Source organism: Rhinoraja longicauda, chromosome 2, assembly GCF_053455715.1.
Source record: "Rhinoraja longicauda isolate Sanriku21f chromosome 2, sRhiLon1.1, whole genome shotgun sequence".
Lineage (NCBI taxonomy): Eukaryota > Metazoa > Chordata > Chondrichthyes > Rajiformes > Arhynchobatidae > Rhinoraja > Rhinoraja longicauda.
Window position 1 is genome coordinate 5,789,910 of NC_135954.1, and position 23,722 is coordinate 5,813,631.

The following is a 23,722-nucleotide window of genomic DNA, read 5'->3' on the forward strand; positions in this document are numbered from 1 at the left end:
CACTAGGGACAATTTTACCAAGCTAATTAATTTACAAACCCGTACATCTTTGGAGTGTGGGAGGAAACCGGAGCTCCCAGAGAATACCCACACAGGTCGCAGGGAGAACGTACAAACTCCGTACAGACAGCGCCCGCAGTCAGGATCGAACCCGGGTCTCTGGTGCTGTAAGGCAGCAACTCCACCGCTGCGCCACCGTGCCGCCAGTGTGCAGTGAACGCTAGTTGGCAAGGACTCGATGGGCCGAAGGGCCTGTTTCCGCGCTGTATCTCTAAACTAAACTAAAGACACGACTAATGAGTAAGACTAGTAACACCCGACCCACTGAATGCTGCCCAGAGCCTCCACGTCCAACGAGAAATGTGTAATCTAACTCACAACCTGCGTTACCATGAAAATGCCAAACTACTGTTTCCTCCCACACACTGCTCTACAAATAGCTGCTGCTGTTCAGTTAAATTCCAAATAAAAAGTGTTTAGACTTCCACCTCTGAATTCAAGACATTAAGCACTTAATCCACTTTGGCTGAGAGAGATGTAGTAGGCTCTGATTATGAATTTCTGAAGGACTTTGACCTCTCTTTTCAAGAACCAGAGGACACTTGGGGGAGGGGGGGAAAGATTTGCTATTGAAGATAGCACATTCGGCCCATCTAGTCAGCTCTGCTGTTCGATCATGGCTGACCTATTCCAAGATCTCAACCCCATTCTCTGGTAATTGTCACGTGTACCGAGGTACAGTGAAAAGATGAGGGGGGGGGGGAAGATTTAATAGGAACCAGTGGGGCAGCTTTTATTTTACACAAAGGGTGGTGGGTGCATGCAACGAGCTGCCAGATGAGGGAGTTATGGCAGGTACTATTTAAGAAGCATTTAGACAGGTATATGAATGTCGAAAGACATGCCGGGTGAGGAGCAAAGATGGTAGGAGAGGGTATCTAGAATATAGATGTGTGGGAAGGAATTCAGATATTGGTTTACACCAAAGATAGGCACTAAAAGCTGGAGTAACTCAGTGGGTCGGACTGCATCTCTGGAGAAAAGGAATGGGTGACGTTTCGTAGTCGAGACCCTTCTTCAGACTATAGAAGACCACAGCACAAGAAAAGGCCTTTTGGTCCACAATGTCTGTGCCGAACACGATGCCAATACCATCACTTATTTACCTGCACATAATCCATATGCCTCCATTCCCTCCATAACCATGAACCAGTGCAAAAGTATTTTAAATGCCACTAACGCATCTGATAATAGACAATAGGTGCAGGAGTAGGCCATTTGGCCCTTCGAGCCAACACCGCCATTCACCGTGATCATGGCTGATCATCCACAATTAGTACCCCATTCCTGCCTTCTCCCCTTATCCCTTGACTCCGCTATCTTTAAGAGCTCTATCTAACTCTCTCTTGAAAACATCCAGAAAATTGGCCTCCACTGCCTTCTGAGGCAGGGAATTCCACAGATTCACAACTCTCTGGGTGAAATTCCACAGATTCACAACTCTCTGGGTGAATATTCCAGATTCACAACTCTCTGGGTGAATGTTCCAGATTCAAAACTCTCTGGGTGAATATTCCAGATTCACAACTCCCTGGGTGAATATTCCAGATTCACAACTCTCGGTGATATTCCACAGATTCACAACTCTCTGGGTGAATATTCCAGATTCAAAACTCTCTGGATGAAATTCCACAGATTCACAACTCTCTGGATGAATATTCCAGATTCAAATCTCTCTGGGTGAATATTCCACAGATTCACAACTCTCTGGGTGAAAAACTGTTTTAACCACCACCCTGAGCAGTGAGTTCAGGCACCCACGGCCCTCTGTGTAAAAAACTATGCCTCTCACCTTCAACTATGCCCTCTAGTATTAGATTTTAAATACCTACCTTATCTATCGATACGTCTCGTAATTTTAACGTTGACATGTTGAGCTGCTCCACGAATGTGTCAATCGAACAATGTTGCTTGCCAATTGCCTGCAAAGCCTTCTCTTAGCTGTGACTCCTCAAGGAGGAATTAATTAGCCGCTCATTAGCTTTGGCACATCCTAAAGTCATAAAAGGCAAGACTTTGGTGACCTTGAGGCCTGAACTTAAATAAAGGTGCTCATCAGGTTTGCAATTGCTTTGCTATAGAGACCATTAACCATCACCACGAGATTCCACCTCAGCCAACAGTAATTCTTGATTGGTACGGGTGTCAGGGGTTATGGGGAGAAGGCAGGAGAATGGGGTCGTGAGGAAGAGATAGATCAGCCATGATTGAATGGCAGAGTAGACTTGATGGGCCGAATGGCCTAATTCCATTCCTAGAACTTATGAAAACCAATACACACCATTAGCACAATTGAAAGGCCAAGGAACACCAATGCTTTCATTTTACTCTCTTACTGAGAGAATGCCAGCTACAGAGTGAGGAAAAGTTGCAGATAGACACAAAATGCTGGAGTAACTCAGTGGGACAGGCTGCATCTCTGGAGAGAAGGAATAGGCGACGTTTCGGGTCGAGGCCCTTCTTAGTGGAAAAAGTCATTGCACTCGGATAGTTAAATCGTGTAGGATAGAAATATCATACATACACTTAGCGTCATAGAGTGATACAGTGTGGAAACAGGCTCTTTGGCCCAACTTGCCAACTGCGGCCAACATGCCCCATCTACACTAGTCCCATCTGCCTGCGTTTGGCCTGTATCCCTCCAAACTTGTCCTATCCATGTACCTTAGTACTGGTACTTGTCAGACGATGCCATGGTTTTCCCTCTGGCTGTTCGTCTACTGAACTGCCCCACCTGACGGGGGGGGGGGGGGTAGCACCTTACCTAGCACTCTGCACTTTATAATCTCATTTAATAGAAACATAGAAAATAGGTGCAGGAGTAGGCCATTCAGCCCTTCGAGCCTGCACCGCCATTCAATATGATCATGGCTGATCATCCAACTCAGTATCCCGTACCTGCCTTCTCTCCATACCCCCTGTTCCCTTTAGCCACAAGGGCCACATCTAACTCCCTCTTAAATATAGCCAATGAACTGGCCTCAACTACCTTCTGTGGCAGAGAATTCCACAGATTCACCACTCTGTGTGTGAAAAAAAACGTTCTCATCTCGGTCCTAAAAGACTTCCCCCTTATCCTTAAACGTGCAATCCTTAAATGTGCAATCAATAATCTACCTGCTCTCGCCGTGAGCGTAGCGGGACCCGCATGACCGAGAGCGAGTAGGGCCCTCGAGAGTAACCTGGCGGGGGGGGGGGGCCCGCAGTGAGTGGAGGGGGACCTGACAGGCCCCCCACCCCGAGAATGAAGGGTGGAGCTGGTGGGGGCCCATCGAGAATGGGCGACAGCAGACCCAGTTCACAGCTGCAAGCAGAATGTAAGACTGCCCTTTAGTAACTTTGTCAGCACCAGAGATGTGGCGGCTCTCTGTGTACTGCCTGAGGCGAGGTCTCTTGTGCTTTTACCGGATTGTATGCAAAGCAAAAGCATTTCAATAATGTGACAATAAAGTATAATCCAATCATTAATTTCAGAGCCTTGTATAAAACACAAGAGGGCCGACGCTTCGAAAGCTGCTTCAGAAGACTTACGAGGATGTTACCAGGACACGAGGGCCTGAGCTACAGGGAGAGGTTGAGCAGGCCAGAACTATTCCTTGGAGCGCAGGAGGAAGACGTGTGATCAAGATTTTTATTGCCTTCCATTACAGTGAGGGGGTGCCTGGAGGAGTCACTGTGATGGATGTCTGTTTTAAACTTGTAATTGTGTGTCTTGTGATTTTTACTCTGTACTGTTATGGCTGCGTGGCAAATGATTTTCGTTCAAATTCATTTTTGAATGACAATAAAGGCAATCAATGAGAGGAATAGGTTCAGTATTCGCACAGAGCCTCTTGCCCAGAGTTCAGGAATCGAGAACCAGGTGGCATACGTTTAAGGTGGAGGGGGGGGGAGATTTTATAGAAATCTGAAGGGTAACTTTTTCACACAAACATCAGTGGATGTATGGAACGAGCTGCCGGAGGAGGTCGTTGAGGCAGGTGCTAATCGCAATGTTTAAGAAACAGCTAGACAGCATAGCATAAGAAAGGTTTAGAGGGATATGGGCCAAACGCAGGCACGTGGGACTAGTGCAGATGGGACATGTTGGCCAGTGTGGGCAAGATGGGCCGAAGGGCCTGTTTCCACACTGCATCACTCTATGACTCTATGACATCCTTCAGTACTACTAGTGGTGACTCCAGAACACCGCGAATTCCTTCCTGGCTAGTCGAAAATCACCACAAAATTTGTTTAATTGGTTTCTCTCGTACAGAAACACAACCGGAAATGCCAGCAACTAAACTTTAAAGGGGTTGAAACTAGTTATTCAGCCCAGTTTGTGTCACCAAGCTGGCTAGTTTGGAAATCTGCCAGTTATATTTTTTGGCTGCCATTCAGATATGTGAAAATTCTTTGGCTCAACATTCTCAGCCAGACAATCTAATCAGTTCTTTGGATATGGGTTATTTTTGTTAAACAAATGTAGTTTTCAGACACTGCTGTTAAAGCAATTGCCATTTTTATCAGACGGGACATGAAAGGCCGTGGTACAGATTCCATTTAAGCTTTGCAACCTGAACTAACGTTACAATGCAAGACATTATAAACTTCAATTCAGTTCGGTTCAATCCAGTTTATTGTCACGTGTGCCGAGGTACAGTCAAAAGCTTTTGTTGCCTGCAAACTTTACGCGTAGGAAATAGGAAGGAACTGCAGATGTTGCTTCACACCAAAGATAGACACAAAATGCTGGAGAAACTCGGCAGGTCAGGCAACATCTCCGGAGAAAGGAATAGGTCACTTTTCGGGTAAGAGGGCGGTGAATCTGTGGAATTCTTTGCACAGAAGGCTGTCGGGGACAAGTCAGTGGATATTTTTAAGACAGAGATAGATAGATTTTTGATCAGTATGGGTGTCAGAGGTTATGGGGAGAAGGCTGGAGAATGAGATTAGGAGGAATGGGATAGATCAGCCATGATTGAATGGCAGAGTAGAATTGATGGGCTGAATGGCCTAATTCTACTCCTATCCCTTATGACCTGATGAAACACTTCTTCAGAGTCATCAGATCCATCACCCATTCCTTCTCTCCAAAGATGCTGCCTGTCCCGTTGAGTTACTCCAGCACTTTGTGTTTATCTTAGATTTAAACCAGCATCTGCAATTCCTTCCTACAAATAACTGATGTTGGAAAATCAAAGTTGATTAGTAATCCACAGGTTAAGTTTCACTGTAGATCTCATAGAAAAATAGAACACAGAAACATAGAAAAATAGGTGCAAGAGTAGGCCATTTGGCCCTTCAAGCCAGCACTGCCATTCAATATGATCATGGCTGATCGTCTAAAATCAGTACCCTGTTCCTGCTTTTTACCCATATCCCTTGATTCCTTTAGCCCTGAGAGCTAAATCTAACTCTCTCTTGAAAACATCCAGTGAATTGGCCTCCACTGCCTTCTGTGGCAGAGAATTCCCCATATTCACAACTCCCTGGGTGAAAAAATTGTTCCTCATCTCAGTCCGAAATGGCCTACCCCTTATTCTTAAACTGTGACACCTGGTTCTGGACTCCCCCAACATCGGGAACATGTTTCCTGCAACTAGCCTGTCCAATCCTTTAAGAATGTTATATGTTTAGAAGATCCCCTCTCATCCATCCAAATTCCAGTGAATACAAGCCCTGGTGACCCATTCTTTAACCTGGTGAACATAAACTGCACCCCCTCAATAGCAATGATGTCCTTCCTCAAATTAGGAGACCAAAATTGCACACAATACTCCAGGACGCGGTCTCACCAGGGCCCTGTCCAACTGCAGTAGGACCTCCTTGTTCCTAAACTCAATTCCTCTCGCAATGAAGGCCAACATGCCATTGGCTTTCTTCACTGCCTGCTGTACCTGCATACTTACTTTCAGTGACTGATGTACAAGCACACCCAGGTCTCGTTGCACCTCCCCTTTTCCTAATCTGACACCATTCAGATAATAATCTGCCTTCCTGTTCTGGCCACCAAAGTGGACAACCTCACATTTATCCACATTATACTGCATCTGCCATGCATCTGCCAACTCACCCAACCTATCCAAGTCACCCTGCAGCCTCATAGCATCCTCCTTGCAGCTCACACTGCCACCCAGCTTTGTGTCATCCGCAAACCTGGAGATGTCACATTTAATTCCCTCGTCGAAATCGTTAATATATATTGTAAACAACTGGGGTCCCAGTACCGAGCCTTGCGGCACCCCACTAGTCACTAATCCCAGCAAAGATATATATAACAGTCAAGAGTGGTTTATTGAGCCCCATGCTCTACTCCCTCTTCACACACGACTGTGTTCCTGCATTCGACACCAACACCATTGTCAAGTTTGCAGACGACACAACGGTGATCGGGCTGATCACCAACGGTGATGAAACAAACTACAGAGCGGAGGTGCAGAACCTGGGGGACTGGTGCTCTGATAACAACCTGTCCCTAAATACCACCAAGACCAAGGAGCTGATCATCAACTTCCGTAGGTCACACAACGGGGAATATGCCCCGATCTTTATCAATGGGGACAGTGCGGAGAGAGTGTCCAGCTTCAAGTTTCTGGGCACTCACATTTCGGAGGAACTAACGTGGTCCACTAACACTGCTGCGCTGGTCAAGAAGGCACAGCAACGACTGTTCTACCTGAGAACACTGAAAAAGTCTGGTCTACCCCAACAGCTGCTGACGACCTTCTACCGCTGCACCATAGAGAGCATCCTAACACATGGCATCCCTGTGTGGTATCTCAGCTGCACGGAGGCAGAGAGGAAAGCTCTTCAGCGGGTAGTCCATAGAGCTCAGAGGACTATCGGAACACAGCTACCAGCCTTGGAGGGCATCTACAACACACGATGCCTCAGAAAAGCCACCAGCATCCACAAAGACTCCTCACACCCCTGCAACAGTCTGTTTGAACTTCTACCATCGGGCAGACGATACAGGGCCTTCTACGCCCGCACCTCCAGATTCAGGAACAGCTTCATCCCCAGGGCCATAGCTGCTATGAACCGGTCCTGCTGAGCCGGATGGTCACATCGCACAGCGAACCGGCACAGATCTACTTGCACTTTATTCTGTTTGAAAACTGTTGTAATTTGTTTCATTGGGTTGTTTAAATTAATACTGACTAGCTAATTAATTGATTGCATCGTATGGGAGGCGCATTCCCAATCTTGTTGTACCCCTGTACAATGACAATAAAGATATATTGTATTGTATTGTATTGTATTGTTATATTTACCAAAACAGAATAATGAGATTCTTACTTGCAGCAGCACAAACAGGCACCATAGAAAGCATTTTATCAGGATGCATCACAGCACGGTTTGGGAACAGCTCCATCCAAAACCGCAAGAAATTGCAACGAATTGCGGACACAGCAGCACAGACCATCACACAAACCAACCTCCCTTCCATCGACTCCATCTACACCCTCACGCTGCCTCGGCAAGGCCAGCAGCAGCATAATCAAGGACGGTCTCACCCTGGCCACTCCCTCTTCTCCCCTCTCCCATCAGGCAAACGGCATAGAAGTGTGAAAACGCACACCTCCAGATTCAGGGACAGTTTCTTCCCAGCTGTTATCAGGCAACTGAGTCATTGAACCACAACCAGAGAGCAGTGCTGAACTACTATCTACCTCATTGGTGACCCTCAGCTATTCTTGATCAGACTTTGCTGGCTTTGCCTTGCACTAAACGTTATTCCCTTATCATGTATCTTCTGTACACTCTGAAAGGCTCAATTGTAATCATGTGGTGTCTTTCCACTGACTGGATAGCACGCAACAGAAGCTTTTCACTGTACCTCGGTACACGTGGCAATAGACTAAACTGAACTAAACTGTAAACACCAAAGGTATTTATTCACAAAATGCTGGAGTAACTCAGCAGGTCAGGCAGCATCTCAGGAGAGAAGGAATGGGTGACGTTTCGGGTCGAGACCCCAAACGTCACCCATTCCTTCTCTCCTGAGATGCTGCCTGACCTGCTGAGTTACTCCAGCATTTTGTGAATAAATACCTTAGATTTGTACCAGCATCTGCAGTTATTTTCTTACACTAAACTGTAAACACAGTACTCAATATATAATATATTAAACAAACAAAATTATATATTAAAATTAGAAAATATACATTTAATTTAACAAATTTAAATAATACATGAAAAGTTAAGTAAAGCACTCGTTTCCGGTGACTACATTTACTTCCTGACACTGCAGCTGTGAAACTAAAAGCATGTTCTCTAATCTACAATGAGCAATGTCAGAGAAGAGCAAATCTCTGTGGGTACATGTTTCACTGTTCAGGACAGAATTTCTCCTTTCCAAATACGCTAATTTTCAATCGGTTTCTCAATCATAGTATGAAACCATGATTTTTTTTTGATAAAAGCCTAAGACTCTACAAATGATCAAGTAGATGCCACATCTGACTAATAAAGGGGACACCGAGAACTAACAGGGGCCTGGCGTGGGGGGGCACCGGAAAGTAAGAGGGACCCGGCGTGGGGGGGGGGGCGGCAAGAACGCAGGGGGACCCAACATGGCGGCCGGGGGGGGCGAGAACAAAGGAGTTGAGTATAGGAGCAAAGAGGTCCTTCTGCAGTTGTACAGGGCCCTAGTGAGACCGCACCTGGAGTACTGTGTGCAGTTTTGGTCTCCAAATTTGAGGAAGGATATTCTTGCTATTGAGGGCGTGCAGCGTAGGTTCACTAGGTTAATTCCTGGAATGGCGGGACTGTCATATGTTGAAAGACTGGAGCTGCTAGGCTTGTATACACTGGAATTTAGAAGGATGAGAGGGGATCTTATCAAAACGTATAAGATTATTAAGTGGTTGGACACGTTAGAGGCAGGAAACATGTTCCCAATGTTGGGGGAGTCCAGAACCAGGGGCCACATTTTAAGAATAAGGGGGAGGCCATTTAGAACGGAGATGAGGAAAACCTTTTTCAGTCAGACAGTTGTAAATCTGTGGAATTCACTGCCTCAGAAGGCACTGGAGGCCAAGTCTCTGAATGCATTCAAGAGAGAACTAGATAGAGCTCTTAAGGATAGCAGAGTCAGGGGGTATGGGGAGAAGGCAGGAATGGGGTACCGATTGAGAATAATCAGCCATGATCACATTGAATGGTGGTGCTGGCTCGAAGGGCCGAATGGCCTACTCCTGCACCTATTGTCTATTGTCTAAAGGAGACCCCAGTGGGGGGGGACGAGGAAGGAATGAGTACTTTTTGTAACTTTGCGGCAACTCTTTTGTGTCCTTTGTATGCAAAAACAAAGAATTTCACTGCACCTAGCTAGGTACAAATGACAATATATCTTCATCATTACAAAACAGTCAGAAGAAGGGTCCCCACCCGAGGCTCTTCACTGTATCTCGGTACACGTGACAATAAACTAAACTAAACCCATGTTCTCCAGAGATGCTGCCTGACGCGTTGAGTTACTCCAGCACTTTATGTCCTTTCCGTAAACCAGCATTTGCGGTTCCTTGTTTCATCATTTGTACATCCTCTTTCATGATCAAATGATTTTCCAGAATATATAGACACAAAATGCTGGATAGAATCGAGCAGAAGTCGAACTATCTGTCCGTGGGAGAAGCATGGGGGAAGAGAGAAGAAATTTTGTTGCCTTATATCACAGTGAAGGGGTGTCTGGAGGAGTCTCTGTGATGGATGTTTGTGTTAAAATTGTGTGTCTTGTGTCTTTTACTCTGTACTGTTGTGGCTGCGTGGCAAATGATTATCGTTCAATTCATTTTGAATGACAATAAAGGTAATTCAGATTCAGATTCAGATTCAGATTCAGAGAACCAGAGGTAGACACAAAATGCAGGAGTTCCCATTAAATCATTCCTCCCTCACCTTAAATTGTGGATGATCAGCCATGATCATAATGAATGGTGGTGCTGGCTCGAAGGGCCAAATGGCCTCCTCCTGCACCTATTTTCTATGTTTCTATGTTTCCCCTACTCTGGGCAAAAGACTCAGCACATTTATCCGATCTATTCCTTTCATGATTTTGTACATCTCTATAAGACCACCCCTCACCCTCCTGCGCTCCAAGGAATAGAGACCCAGCCTGCTCAAACTCTCCCTATAGCTCAGTCCCTCGAGTCCTGGCAACATTCTGGTACATCTTCTCGATGCCCTTTCAAGCTTGACAACATCTTTCCTATAACATGGTGACTAAAACTGAACACAATAGGCTAAATGTGGTCTCACCAACATTTACAGTCTTATCTAACTGTAACATGGCCTCCTAACATCTATTCTCAACCTCTCAACTTCTATACTTAGAAACATAGAAACATAGAAAATAGGTGCAGAAGTAGGCCATTCGGCCCTTCGAGCCTGCACCGCCATTCAATATGATCATGGCTGATCATCCAGCTCAGTAGCCTGTACCTGCCTTCTCTCCATACCCCCTGATCCCTTTAGCAAAAAGGGCCACATCTAACTCCCTCTTAAATATAGCCAATGAACTGGCCTCAACTACAATAGACAATAGACAATAGACAATAGGTGCAGGAGTAGGCCATTCAGCCCTTCGAGCCAGCACCGCCATTCAATGCGATCATGGCTGATCACTCTCAATCAGTACCCCGTTCCTGCCTTCTCCCCATACCCCCTCACTCCGCTATCCTTAAGAGCTCTATCCAGCTCTCTCTTGAAAGCATCCAACGAACTGGCCTCCACTGCCTTCTGAGGCAGAGAATTCCACACCTTCACCACCCTCTGACTGAAAAAGTTCTTCCTCATCTCCGTTCTAAATGGCCTACCCCTTATTCTCAAACTGTGGCCCCTTGTTCTGGACTCCCCCAACATTGGGAACATGTTATCTGCCTCTAATGTGTCCAATCCCCTAATTATCTTATATGTTTCAATAAGATCCCCCCTCATCCTTCTAAATTCCAGTGTATACAAGCCCAATCGCTCCAGCCTTTCAACATACGACAGTCCCGCCATTCCGGGAATTAACCTAGTGAACCTACGCTGCACGCCCTCCATAGCAAGAATATCCTTCCTCAAATTTGGAGACCAAAACTGCACACAGTACTCCAGGTGCGGTCTCACCAGGGCCCGGTACAACTGTAGAAGGACCTCTTTGCTCCTATACTCAACTCCTCTTGTTACGAAGGCCAACATTCCATTGGCTTTCTTCACTGCCTGCTGAACCTGCATGCTTCCTTTCATTGACTGATGCACTAGGACACCCAGATCTCGTTGAACTCCCCCTCCTCCTAACTTGACACCATTCAGATAATAATCTGCCTTTCTATTCTTACTTCCAAAGTGAATAACCTCACACTTATCTACATTAAACTGCATCTGCCATGTATCCGCCCACTCACACAACCTGTCCAAGTCACCCTGCAGCCTTATTGCATCTTCCTCACAATTCACACTACCCCCCAACTTAGTATCATCTGCAAATTTGCTAATGGTACTTTTAATCCCTTCGTCTAAGTCATTAATGTATATCGTGAATAGCTGGGGTCCCAGCACCGAACCTTGCGGTACCCCACTGGTCACTGCCTGCCATTCCGAAAGGGACCCATTTATCCCCACTCTTTGCTTTCTGTCTGTCACCCAATTTTCTATCCATGTCAGTACCCTACCCCCAATACCATGTGCCCTAATTTTGCCCACTAATCTCCTATGTGGGACCTTGTCGAAGGCTTTCTGAAAGTCGAGGTACACCACATCCACTGACTCTCCCTTGTCAATTTTCCTAGTTACATCCTCAAAAAATTCCAGTAGATTTGTCAAGCATGATTTCCCCTTCGTAAATCCATGCTGACTCGGAATGATCCCGTTACTGCTATCTTCTGTGGCAGAGAATTCCACGGACTCACCACTCTCTGTGTGAAGAAATGTTTTCTCATCTTGGTCCTAAAAGACTTCCCCCTTATCCTTAAGCTGTGACCCCTGGTTCTGGACTCCCCCAACATCGGGAACAATCATCCCGCATCTAACCTCTCCAACCCCTTAAGAATTTTATATGTTTCCCCCCTCAGTCTTCTAAATTCCAGCGAGTACAAGCCCAGTCTATCCAGTCTTTCCTCATATGCAAGTCCCGCCATCCCAGGGATTAATCTGGTGAACCTTCTCTGTACTCCCTCTAAGGCAAGAACGTCTTTCCTCAGGTTAGGAGACCAAAACTGCACTAGTTTTGGAGTGCTGGGGGGGACCTCATTGAAACATACAGAATAGTGAAAGGCTTGGATAGAGTGGATGTGGAGAGGATGTTTCCACTAGTGGGAGAGTCTAGGACTAGAGGTCACAGCCTCAGAATTAAAGGACATTCTTTTAGGAAGACGAAATTTCTTTAGTCAGAGGGTGGTGAATCTGCAGAATTATTTGCCACAGAAGGCTGTGGAGGCCAAGTCAGTGGATATTTTTAAGGCAGAGATAGATTAGTACAGGTGTCAGAGGTTATGGGGAGAAGGCAGGAGGATGGGGTTAGGAGGGAGAGATAGATCAGCCATGATTGAATGGCGGAGTAGACTTGATCGGCCGAATGGCCTAATTCTACTCCTATTCCTTATGACCTTATGAATAACTCAGTGGGTTTGACTTAGTAGACTAACTTTTTTCTGAAGTAGCAAAGGACATTTTACTCGCAACTCATTCTCTATGGACTTTGAAAAGGTGATTAACTTAGCATTACATTATATAGGTAATTAATTCCAGGAAGTTACATTTTGTTGCAGGGATAAGTGCAATATAGATACAAAATATTTGTATTTGTACCTGCGGCACAGTGGCACAGCGGTAGAGTTGCTACCTTACAGTGAATGCAGCGCCAGTGACCCAGGTTCGATCCTGACTACGGGCGCTGTCTGTACGGAGTTTGTACGTTCTCCCCATGACCTGCGTGGGTTTTCTCCGAGATCTTCGGTTTCCTCCCACACTCCAAAGACGTACAGGTATGTAGGTTAATTGGCTGGGCAAAATGTAAAAGTTGTCCCTAGTGGGTGTAAGATAGTGTTAATGTGCGGGGATCGCTGGGCGGCGTGGACCCGGTGGGCCAAAGGGCCTGTTTCTGCGCTGTATCTCTAAATCTAAATCTAAAATTGTGTATAGAAATGAAAATAGAAATAAGTAATTGTTTAGGCAATGGATCAACAGAGAAGTTTCAAATACAAGTTAAACTAACAATGAAAATAGAAATAAGTAATTGTTTAGGCAATGGATCAACAGAGAAGTTTCAAATACAAGTTAAACTAACAGCAAGCTGTATCTCCTTGAGATCGTCAAAATGTCCTCAGGCACTTCACAAGGATGTAATCAAAACAAAACTGTGTTACGTGTCCAAATAAATACATCCCCGAGAGGTACAAATGCTACATGAAAAGATAGAGTTGTATAAATAAGCTGAGAAAATGTACATAATAAAATTAGGTCAATAATATTTCGTCACAATGAATGAAAGATGTGGTGGGAGTTGGAAAGAGATTTAGGGTTAAAATATTCACAAAAATAGACAACGTAAGCTCATGAAAGTAAAAGAAGAGTTAAAACACAAAAGCATTTTAGTCAGGAAAAAGGAAAGATTTTGTATGTAAAAAGAAAATAATGCGGCGATTTAAATGTATTTGCATAGGAAAAAAACTGCAGATGCTGGTTCAAATCGAAGGTAGACACAAAATGCTGGAGTAACTCAGCGGGTCAGGCAGCATCTCAGGTCGATCTCGACCCGAAAAGTCGCCCATTCCTTCTCTCCCGAGATGCTGCCTGACCCGCTGAGTTACTCCAGCATTTTGTGTCTACCTTCAAATGTATTTGCAATTGGTTTACAATGCTGGAAGTGAAAGGGCTGTGAACACCAGAGAATAAAATGGTTCTAAAATCATTCATCTCATGAACCTTTGAAGGGTATATTAAAAGTTAAGTAAAGTACTCATTTCCTGTAAGCACATTTACTCCTTGATACTAGCTGTGAAACTACCAGCGTGTTGCGGTAGACTTGATGGGCCATGTGGTCTAATTCTGCTCTTATTAACTTATGAAGTTATGAATCGGTGACGCTTCGGGTTGGAACCCTTCGCTCAGTCTGCCTTAACCAACCTGATCTCCCGGTGGCTGAGCACTTCAACTCCCCCTCCCACTCCCAGTCTGACCTTTCTGTCATGGGCCTCCTCCAGTGCCATAGTGCGGCCCACCGGAAATTGGAGGAACAGCACCTCATATTTCGCTTGGTCATCTTGCAGCCCAGCGGTATGAACATTGACTTCTCCAACTTTAGATAGCTCCTCGGTCCCTCTCTTCCCCTCCCCTTCCCAGTTCTCCCACTGTCTTCCTGTCTCCACCTATATCCTTTCTTTGTCCAGCCCCCCTGACATCAGTCTGAAGAAGGGTCTCGACCTGAAACGTCACCCATTTCCTCTCTCCTGAGATGCTGCCTGACCTGCTGAGTTACTCCAGCATTTTGTGAGACCTTTCATAGGTTCATAAGATCATTAGTGACAGGAGCTGGATTGGGCCATCAAGTCTACTCCACTATTCAGTCATGGCTGATCTATCTCTCCCTCCCCACCCCAATCTCCGGCCTTCTCCTCATCACCACTGGCACCCGTACTAATCAACAAACTGTCAATCTCCACCTTAAAAATACCCACTGACGAACTCCACAGCCATCTGTGGCAACGAATTCCACAGATTCACCACCCCCTGACTAAAGAAATTCCTTCGCGTTTTCTTTTGAAAGGGCCGTCCTTTTATTCAGAGGCTATGAATGTCCCGTTTTGAGTCCATTTTATCCCTGCCTTTTCATACTTCAAATATCTGGATGATGTACAACTGCAACTTTGTTTCGCTGTTTGCCTAATTTTATTTTTATGATTTTCTTATATTTGGAATTGACTTTTCCAATTATGAGTTTCTACTTCATGAGAGCCCTTTATTAAACTGGGCAGGGCAGAGTTGCACATTCAATGCCAAGTCTGACCACTCCTTCCATCAGTTTAGTTTAATTTAGTTTATTGTTGTTGATGGGCACAAAAAGCTGGAGTAACTCAGCGGGACAGGCAGCATCTCTAGAGAGAGGGAATGGGTGACATTTCGGGTCGAGACCATACTTCAGTCTATTGTTGTCACGTGTACCGAGTTAGAGGGAAAAGCTTTTGTTTGCATGCTAACCTGGCAAAGAAAAGTGGTCCGAAGGGTTCCGACCCGAAAAGTCACTTGTTCCTTTTCTCCAGAGATGCTGCCTAACTCGCTGAGTTACTCCAGCATTTTGTCTATCTTGGGTATAAACCAGCATCTGCAGCTCCTTCCCATACATCAAACTTGCAGGTTAGTTTTTTTCGTTTAGAGATACAGCACAGAAACAGGCCCTTCGGCCCACCGGGTCCGCACCGGCCAGCGATCCCCGCACATTGATACTATCCCACACACACTAGGGACAACGTTTACATTTATACCAAGCCAATTAACCTACAAACCTGCATGTCTTTGGAGTGTGGGAGGAAACATAAGATCTCGGAGGAAACCCACGCAGGTGACGGGGAGAACGTACAAAGCCCATACAGACAGCACCCTTCGTCGGGATCGTACCCGGGTCTCCGGCGCTGCAAGGCAGCAACTCTACCGCTGCGCCACCGTGCCGCCCAACGGCGTGCAACAAGTCACCTCAGTAGCAGTCGTGATCTAGTTTCATAAGAAGCCATGGGCAGAGCATCAACATCATTGAATCAGGTCATTTCACCCCAGAGGATTTCTACCCCTGCTGTGAATACAGATATGCTACAAATGTACACAGCTTCGAGTTACAAATTGCCATGGAAATGCCATTGATTTTTTGAGATAGGTGTTTATGATTTCTGAATTTTTTTTACGCATTAACTAACAGATCATAGGTCACAGGTGCAGAATGAGGCCATTCGGCCGATCGGGTCTACTCCACCATTCAATCATGGATGATCTATGTTCCCTCTCAACCCCATTCCCTTGCCTTCTCCCCATAACCTTTGACGCCCTTACTAATCAAGAATCTGTCATCCTCCTCTTTGAAATACCCAATGACCGCCTGCACATGCGTTTGTGTCAATAAATTCACCACCAAATTACAAAACTTCACTTTTTAATTTAGTTTAGTTTTTGTTAAGTTTAGTTTAGTTTAGTTTAGAGATACAAGTTGGAAACAGGCCCTTCAGCCCACCGAGTCCATGCCGACCAGCAATCCCAGCACATTAATACTATCCTACACACACTGGGGACAATTTCAAATTTTACCAAGCCAATTAACCTACAAACCTGTACGTCTTTGGAATGTGGGAGAAAACTAGAGCAACCAGAGATAACCCACGCAAGTCACAGGGAGAATGTACAAGCTCCATACAGACAACACCCGTAGTCAGGATTGAACCCGGGTCTCTGGCACTGTAAGGCAGCAACTCTACCGCTGCGCCACCGTGCCGCCTTGTGACTTCTGTGAGGCCGGCTGTTTAGGAGGAGAACTGGGCTGAGAGTGTGGCAGGAACTGCAGATGCTGGTTTACATCGAAGATATAGACACAAAATGCTGAAGTCAGTAGGTCAGGCATCTTCTCTGGATAGAAGGAATGGGCGACGTTTCGGGTCGAGTTGCTGCCTTACAGCAAATGCAGGGCCGGAGACTCAGGTTCGATCCTGACTACGGGCGCCGTCAGTACAGAGTTTGTACGTTCTCCCCTGACCTGCGTGGGTTTTCTCCGAGATCTTCGGTTTCCTCCCACACTCCAAAGACGTACAGGTATGTAGGTTAATTGGCTGGGCAAATGTAAAAGTTGTCCCTAGTGGGTGTAGGATAGTGTTAATGTGCGGGGATCGCTGGGCGGCGCGGACCCAGTGGGCCAAAGGCCCTGTTCCTGCGATGTATCTCTAAATCTAAAAAAATCTAAAAAAAAAATCTTCAGGCTTCTTCAGAAGAAGGATCACGACCCAAAAGGTCACCCATTCCTTCTCTCCAGAGATGCTGCCTGTGTCGTTGAGTTACTCAAGCATTTTGTGTCTGTCTGGGCTGAGAGAGACTGTGCCTTGGTTGATGCTAATAATCAGTTTGTTTATTTCTAAAATGAAGCAGTAATTGTATAATTGAAAGCCTTGCTAAACCATTGCAAAGAGCATTGCGGGATTGATCTGGAGTTGCGTGCAGACTGAGGAAGGATGATTTCTACTACCAAAGGGCATAAGTGAACCAAACATAATTTTTACAGCAGTTCAGTGGTTTTGTGGTTGCCATTACAAGTCCATTTTTCATTTCATACTGTCAACCAGATTTAAATTTCACGGCTGCCATTGTGAGACCTGAATGTAATAACAAGGAACTGCAGATGCTGGCCGAGCAAAGATAGACACAAAGTACTGGAGTAACTCAGCGGGTCAGACAGCATCTCTGGAGAACATGGATAGGTGACGTTTCACAGAGTGCTGGAGTAACTCAGCGGGTCAGGCAGCATCTGTGGAGAACATGGATAGGTGATGTTTCACAGAGTGCTGGAGTAACTCAGCGGGTCAGGCAGCATCTCTGGAGAACATGGATAGGTGACGTTTCACAGAGTGCTGGAGTAACTCAGCGGGCCAGGCAGCATCTGTGGAGAACATGGATAGGTGATGTTTCACAGAGTGCTGGAGTAACTCAGCAGGTCAGGCAGCATCTCTGGAGAACACGGATAGGTGACATTTCACAGAATGCTGGAGTAACTCAGCGGGTGAAGGTAGCATCTCTCGACAACATGGATAGGTGACGTTTCACGGAGTGCTGGAGTAACTCAGCGGGTCAGGCAGCATCTCTGGATAGAAGGAATGGGTGACGTTTCAGGTCCAGGACAGAAAGTGTGGTAATGGAAGGGGCAGTAAAATTAAAGTTAAAGGTGATGTTTCGGGTCGGGATCCTTCTTCAGATGGAGAGATATGAACTGAGATCTCTAAATTGTTTGTCCAATCCTCTGGAAAACCAGTATGATAAACTTTAACTACCGTACTACTACCACTGTTTCATTTAGTTCTGTTTATTATTGTCATGTGTATTGAGGTACAGTGAAAAGCTTTGCATGCTGCCCAGTCAAACAAAAGTGGTGGGCATGGTGGTGCAGCGGTAGTTGCTGCCGTACAGCACCAGCCACCCGAGTTCAATCCTGACTACGGGTGCTGTCTGTACGGAGGTTGTACTTTCTAACCGTGACCACATGGAGTTTTACATTCCACATTCCAAAGACGTAAACATTTGTAGGCAATATGTGTAGGAAGGAACTGCAGATGCTAGTTTACACTGAAGATAGACACAAACTGCTGGGGGAACTCAGCAGGACAGGCAGAATCTCTGGAAGGAAGGAATAGGTGACATTTCGAGTCGAAACCCTTCTTCGTACTGACAGTCAGGGGTGAGCGAAATAAGATATGGAGGGGTACAAAGCTAATTGGCTTGGTGTAATTGTAAATTTTCACTTGTGCGAGTAGGATGGTGTTAATGTGCAAGGATCACTGGTCAGCGTGGACTAGGTGGGCCGAAGGGCCTGTTTCCACGCTGTAGCTCTAAACTGAACTAAATTAAACTAAAGCAAGGACGTGTTAAACTGGTCTCAATTCGGCAAATGGAACGCCAATTTATTTGACCGTGTTACTCCTAACTTGCACATGAATAAACTCAAAAGACTCTTCATTGGAGGCATTACGTATGCGCATGTCAAAGGTAGGTCCAAAAAGCAGTCTGAAGAAGGGTTCAATCCCAAAACGTCACCTATTCCTTTTCTCCAGAGATGCTGCCTGACCCGCTGAGTTAGAGTTTGCATCTGATGGCATCTGTGGGTAAAATTCCAACCACCACCCAAAGTTTGGATAGGCACATTGGTGTCTCCACAAGTGGACAATCTTACATAAACACCAAATGTTGGAGTAACTCAGCGGGTCAGGCAGCATCTCTGGAGAAAAGGAATAGGTGACATTTCGGGTCAGAACCCTTCTTCTCCAGCATTTTGTGTCTACCTTCAGGGTAAGTTTCTGCAGTTCCTCCCTACACAATATTGAGATCCTTCTCCAGACTCCAATCTTAGAGAGTGACATCTAAGTAAATCCAGCAATTAATATTGCCTGAAGAGGCAGAAATGTGGCATAAAGTATTGATTTAATAATAGATGTTACACAACTATTTTTCTCCAGTGGCAGATCTCAATTATCCCGACTTTTAGACAAACATCATGAAAAGTCATAAGAAGATTTCATGAAAGGTGACGAGGAAATATCCTGTTCTGTGTCTGAAAGACTGCATTGGATTCCTTTTGCATAAGTTAATAAGTTATTGGAGCAGAATCAGGCCATTCGGCCCATCAAGTCGACACCACCATTCAATCATGGCTGATCTATCTGTCCCTCCGAACCCCAATCGCCTGTCTTTTCCCCATAACCCCTGACACCCCGTACTAATCAAGAATCCGCCTTAAAAATATCCATTGACTTGGCCTCCACATTCATAGAAACATAATAGGAAATTGTTGCACGAGTAGGTCATTCGACCCTTCGAGCCAGCACCACCACTCAATATGATCATGGCTGATCATCAAAAATCAGTACCCCTATTTCTTATTTATAGAAACATAGAAAATAGGTGCAGGAGGAGGCCATTTGGCCCTTCAAGCCAGCACCGCCATTCACTATGATCAAGGCTGATCATCCACAATCAGTAACCCGTGCCTGCCTTCTCCCCTTATCCCTTGAATCCACTAGCCCCTAGAGCTTTATCTAACTTATCCTTACTCCTATTCATTTTTTCCAGAGATGCTGCCTGACTCGCTGAATTGCTCCAGCATTTTGTGTCTATCTACGTGATTCCCTTTGTGCACTGTGGATGACTTGATTGTAATCATGCATGGTCTTTCCGCTGACAAAAGCTTTTCACTGTACTTCAGTACACGTGACTATAAATTAAACGGCAGGGGTCTGCTCATATGAATCCGTCATGTAGCTCAAATAGCACCAAATACGTGGCCTCATCCAGTGGAACCTTAATAACAGTACTTATTGAAGTGGTTTGCCACAGTCATATGGAACAGCTAGTGTGAGGTATGACTAATATATGAACAATGAAAGATTCACACTGGGGAATAATTATTCCCATTTTACTATACAGTCATATTTCTCGTACCAGCAATTTCTTCCACTAAGATCAAACAGATAGGAATTACTTCACCATTTCCTTGCAGCAATATTGTAAAATCATCAATATGCCAACGTTTAAAATATTCCACCCAAGTAGACATTCTAGACCAAGGACGTAGACAGCAAGTTGTTTGGCTGGAAAAAAAGACACAAAGTGCTGGAGTAACTCAGCGGGTCGGGCAGCATCTCTGGAGAATCAGATTTTGTTGACTTTCCTGGAATTCTCTTGTGTGAGATAGTTTAATTGATGGCCATGTTCTCTGGAGAACATGGAGAGGTGACGTTTTGGTCCGTTCTCCAGAGATGCTGCCTGATCTGCTGAGTTACTCCACCACTATCCTTTTTTCAACCAGCATCTGCAGGTCATAAGGTCATAAGACATAGGAGCACAGTGAGGCCATATGGACCATCAAGTTCTCCGCAATTCGATCATGGCTGATCTATCTTTCCCTCTCATCACCATTCACCTGCCTTCTCCCCCTAACCTTTGACGCCTTTACAAATCAAGAAACTATCAATCTCCGCTTTAAAAATACACAAAATCTTGGCCTCCACAGCAGTGTGTAGCAATGAATTGTACAGATTCACTTCCCTTGTATCTACATCGAAGTTATTTGGCCTATTAATTAAACTATCTCTTAGATGAAATATTCACACACATGACAATTCCAGGAAAGTCAACAAAATCGGATTTTTTTTAATGTACACCTAGCTTAGAGGCAACTGTGATGAGGTATAAAAAGACATGCAGGCAGGTGGGACTAGTATAAATGGGGCATGTCGGTCGGCATGGGCAAGTTGGGCCGAAGGGCCTGTTTCTACGCTGTATGACTCCATGACTCTATGACATCTTTCCATTAAATCATTACCTGGAGGGTTCAAAACACAACAACTGCTTGCTGCAACTTCCTCACATCCCTGAACTGTCTGCAACCCCAAATGAGTAGCTTGGTCTCCAACTTGGGACTTAATTGTTTCCAACAACTGAATAAACAAAGTCTTGCTGCACAGGAGTGGCACAGTGGCGCAGCTGTGGAGTTGCTGCCTTGCAGCGCCAGAAACCCCCAGGCTCCATCCTGACTACGGATGTTGTCGTACGGAGTTTGCACGTTCTCTCCGTGACCTGCGTGGGTTTCTCCGGGTGCTCCGGTTTTCTCCCACACTCCAAAGACGGACAGGTTTGTAGGTAAATTGGCTTCAGTGAAATTGTGGAGTGTCCCTATAGCGTGTGGGATAGTGCTAGTGTACGGGGTGATCGCTCTGGCACGCCACTGTGCCACTGTGGCGCGGACTCGGTGGGCCGAAGGGCCTGTTTCTGTGCTGTATCTCCAAAGTCTAAGGACTTGTTGAAAGAAGATTTTTTTCCCCTTGTTTGTAATGAATTAGATATCTCTTCTTAGGCCCAATTAAAATATCACAGAATAAAACATAATGCTAGTAATATAACTACAAACAAGAAAGGACGGGAATCTAGATTCACAGAACTCATATCTACCACATTAATCAGTAGAACGCACGACCACGACTTTGCCAAAATTCAACAAATATTAGAACTTGCATTATATAGGGAGACATTGTTATGACATAAGACCAAGTGGACCCGTTGGGCCCAAACCTCTCCTGCATTGGTGCAGCACCCTGTCCTCCCCCCCTCCCCTCTCTCCTCAACCCCCTCCTCCCCTCTCCCTTCTCCCCCACCCCCCCCTCCTTCCCTCCTCCCCTCCTCCCCTCCCCCTCCCCTCCTTTTAAACTTTAAAATGTGAATAACTTTAAAAATATACGACCGATTTCAATGAAACTACTTGTATTATCACTAAAGTGACAATGGTGAGTAAGGTGGGCCTAAAATTGTCGCGCTATCGTGTACCGTTTTGGCTGAAGTTCAGTCACAAACAAGATAACAAACGAGATTTTTAGTATATAGATAACGAACCTTACCACAAACAATTTCTCAACCTCCCACACCAACGTCTCTGTCCTGTGCCTCCTCCAATACCATAGTGAGACCATACGCAACATAGGAACAACACATTATATTCAGCTTGGGTAGCTTACAGCCCAACCTAGGGTGGCGCAGTGGCAGAGTTGCTGCCTTACACAGACCTCCCAACATTTCATTTTACAAATTCATAATTTTGATGTCCAAAATTCAGAATTTTACATCAAAATTCATAATATGGCGTGTAATGCAACTTTTCAGCAAAAAAAAAGGTATGCACGCCAAATGCGCATCCGCGTAGCTCTACATTCATGTGTGAAGAACAACTATTATTTCCAACAGTGTAGTTCTTGGGCTACATGTACAATGTCAGGCCTATCATGAGTATATTCTGCTATTTATAGAAAGGTTATTGAACAGATACTTTTTGCAACACAAATATTTTTCTATTGTGCTCTTTCCTCACACATCCCAATTCACTTGGTATTGAATAAAAGAACAATGATCATATGCGACTCGACTAAGCATATGGAAGCACTTGTTGAAGTAAATTTGCACATAAATTGATAATCAGCCCAAAAAGCTGGTAATCGGCTTTTCTGCTGTGTTTTATATTTTAACCCCGTCTTAATTAATATAGTTATATTATCTTGCACTTAAATTTAATATTTACTCATTGCAGTTCCATCACTGATTTTCTGGCACTCTTGGTTCCAGAGCTTTGCTGGTTTATCCAGCCGACCAAGGAAGTCAGCTATGGGGATAGACGTGCTGACTCCATCTGGGCTGGAGTTCCAGAGCCCCGGCCGCTAGTTCCAAATTCAACCTCATCGGCCATGGAAGTCCCGATGAGGTCAAGATTGGCTGCCTTGCCCAGCCTAGGTGCCACATTTTCGGGAAGACTTCCAGGGCGGGGGGATTTCTCGCGGAATGCCTAGCGACCTCTAGCGGCCGAATTGACAAATTGCAATTACCGACTGTTTTGCGGACAAATGTGAGGCAAAATCGGAATGGCGGAAATGAAATAAGAAAGTGGAAACTTCCGCCAAATTAGGAAGGGTTGGGAGGGATGTTTAGAGGTACAGCCTGGAAACAGGCCCTTCGACCCACCGAGTCCATACCGACCAGCGATCCCCGTTCCTACATTATCCTACACACACGAGGGACAATTTGCATTCATACCAAGCCGATTAACCTACAAACCTGTACGTCTTTGGAGTGTGGGAGGAGACCGGAGATCTCGGAGAAAACACACACAGGTCAAGCGGAGAATGCACAAACTCCGTACAGACAAGCGACCGTAGTCAGGATCGAACCCGGGACTCTGGCGCTGTCAGGCAGAAGCTCTACCGCCCTTGGTCAATGAACAAAATGCTGCCATTCTGTACACAGCAGCGGAAATAAATATAACATACCATATGAAGTGCAGGTCTTCTTTTAATATCCATCAGAAGACAGCAATCTCAGGTGTGTCCATTAGATCACAGACCTCCAATGTGTGTCTTAAACACAAAAGATAAATGCCTGGGAACAAGGAGCAGAAAAAAAGTTTAGTTTAATCCGA

At 45.3% G+C, this 23,722-nt stretch overlaps 1 protein-coding gene across 8 annotated transcripts in view; it reads right to left on the reverse strand.

The window, feature by feature from the left end:
- The window catches only part of atxn1a (ataxin 1a), a 229,654-nt gene that overhangs the window by 85,301 nt on the left and 120,631 nt on the right, over positions 1–23,722 (reverse strand). For all 8 annotated transcript variants that reach the window (XM_078414468.1, XM_078414512.1, XM_078414450.1 and 5 more), the window contains one exon: positions 23,574–23,682. The gene's annotated coding sequence lies outside the window, so the exon portion shown is untranslated. The remainder of the gene's footprint in view (positions 1–23,573; positions 23,683–23,722) is intronic.